This window comes from Phyllobates terribilis, unplaced genomic scaffold, assembly GCF_046119375.1.
Source record: "Phyllobates terribilis strain yellow unplaced genomic scaffold, ASM4611937v1 Scaffold_3__8_contigs__length_932513732, whole genome shotgun sequence".
In the NCBI taxonomy this organism is placed as follows: domain Eukaryota; kingdom Metazoa; phylum Chordata; class Amphibia; order Anura; family Dendrobatidae; genus Phyllobates; species Phyllobates terribilis.
The window spans coordinates 8,028,571-8,030,785 of record NW_027362763.1 but is presented as its reverse complement, the minus strand read 5'-3'; the positions used below and the strand labels follow the sequence as shown (position 1 = coordinate 8,030,785).

The 2,215-nt window shown below is 50.8% G+C and overlaps 1 non-coding gene across 1 annotated transcript; it reads right to left on the bottom strand.

Annotated features, from left to right (window-relative positions):
• Positions 1-1,842: 1,842 nt before the first annotated feature.
• Positions 1,843-1,916, bottom strand: TRNAN-GUU (transfer RNA asparagine (anticodon GUU)). The gene has a single exon. It is a non-coding gene; the product is annotated as a tRNA-Asn (tRNA).
• Positions 1,917-2,215: the final 299 nt, after the last annotated feature.

Sequence of the window (2,215 nt, the reverse complement as noted above, 5' to 3'; positions counted from 1 at the left end):
CAGGGGGGACAGGTGCAGAGGATGGGGGTTGTGGTGGTGCAGTGCAGACGGCAATGAAGACAGAGTCGGGTTGTGCAGTTAAGGGTGTTTACTTACTGCAGATGTTGTACTGGTCACTCCAGCTTCGAGTGACCACCCGAGCCGTGCTGCGTCCACCAGGTCCTGGATCCAGCCAACCCCCAAACAAGTCCGGAGCGTGACCCTGAGCTCTCCTTCTGTCCCGTTCTCTGGCCGTCCCCACCAGTGATCCACCTAGGTCCAGCTCCCTCGGGCCTTCTGTTGGGACACCCTTGGCCTTGGGTTCCCTGACCCTTCATGTGGTGTGCCTTCGGGGTGGACGTGATGGGTGGCCGTGGCAGATGCTGCCCACGGCCTCCGGTCTCTGGCTGGGGTGTGTTTTACCCCCCCACCAGCTTGGGTTCCGGTACCCTGTGCCGACTCTTCACCCGGGGATTTAATTTGGGTTCTTGGAGTCCTCTTTTCTGTTTCCCCCTCTGGGTCTCTCTTCTCCTCTCTCACTCTGGGTCTCTCTTCTCCTCTGCTGGCTGACTTGTTCTCTGCATCTGACCCTGATCTTAGTTGGTGCCCACCTTATATACACCCTCTATGTGTGAGCTCAGGTGACCAGCACCCAATGAGCTCCTATCTTTACCCAGGCTGCTCCCCCTATCTGCCCCTACACTACTTGGGATGTACCACCCCCCTCCCACTCCAGCCAGGAACAGACTCGGTCGTACCTGCACATTTCTAAGTGGGAGTACCGTCGGCCTGTTCCCCGGAAATGGGATGTATGTAGTGCATGCAGCCTACCGAGCTCAGTTCCACACTCCATCCTTACCCGGGAGTGGAATATCACACCTCTGGGTTGAGGTGCAATACCCCTGTAGCAGCCGAATCCTCAGGGTGCTACATATTTCCTCTGTGTTCACCTGTTTTTTCTTCTGGTCCCCATTGTGGGCGAGGTTTGGAGTTTCTACGTCAGGGGTGGGGAATCTTTTCTATTCCAGGGTCCATGTGGATATTTACACCATCCTTCGGGGGGGGTATAAATTACCTGCTATCTAAGTATGTCCTGACGTCCTCAGCATTTTGCAGTGAAGACTGCGTACACGTGCTCACCGAGCGAGGAGACATTAACCGTCACAATACAGCTGCCGGCCCCAAGTACTGGGGTCCCCAGATATCTACCCGGGGGCAGATAAAAGGCCATCGAGGGCTGTCAATGTCCCGCGGGCCTGAGGTTCCCCACCCCTGTTCCAGATGTTTTCGACTCATCCAATTGTCACTTTTTAAAAAGTCAACACATTTTTGTTAGAAGATGTTCTCCAGTCTCCCCATGGAGTGAATTTATGGACGTCTATAGTTTTTCTGCAAGTTTGGGGACATTTTAGCCGAACATGTCACTTTTTGCTCTAAAAAGACTCTTAGAAGAGAGAAAAGAAAAATGATAAATGATTTTGCAACAAAATGTAAGAACCGCCTGCGACACTGAAGAAACTGGCGCATAAGATACCAATGAATGGCGCAAGCCCAAAAAGAAAAGTGACTTTCTGTGAATGATTTACCAGGAGACAAGTGAAGCCGTGTCACTTGGTCGCTTGGTGGAGACAAAGGACTAGAACTCTGTTAAGGTCTCCACGTGCAGGTTTGTATCCTGCTGACTACATGAGAAGTTCTTCTGATGGACACTAATTACAGATCTGTGCCTTATAGGGGCTGTTTTGCTGGGTTCACGTTACTTGTATTACAAAAATGCGAATTACATAGAATCCGTGAATTTTGTAAAATGATTAATTGACAACATAAAGCAATTTGGGTAGCTGTCCAAGCAAAAGACACCGACGTCCCTGGGTGGGCTTGAACCACCTACCTTTCGGTTAACAGCCGAACGCGCTAACCGATTGCGCCACAGAGACGTCTGTGCTCAGCAGCTCTGCCTGAACAGCAAATAACCAACATTTCCGCTCAGTGCACATTGCTCATTAGTGGCTGATGGTGACTATTGAGCTCCTGGTTCGGAGGACGACACCACAGAATCCTGGGAATTTCCTCTACATTCAGACATTCTCATTCTTATTCCAGTGACTTATGATCGCTCAGACGATGTCCTGGGAGGTTTCTACGTTTAGGTATCGGTGGCTCCTCTCTTGGGTTTTATAACACTGGATGATGTCGGGTTTTCATATGGACGGTCTTGGGTTCGATTCCTGGAAAG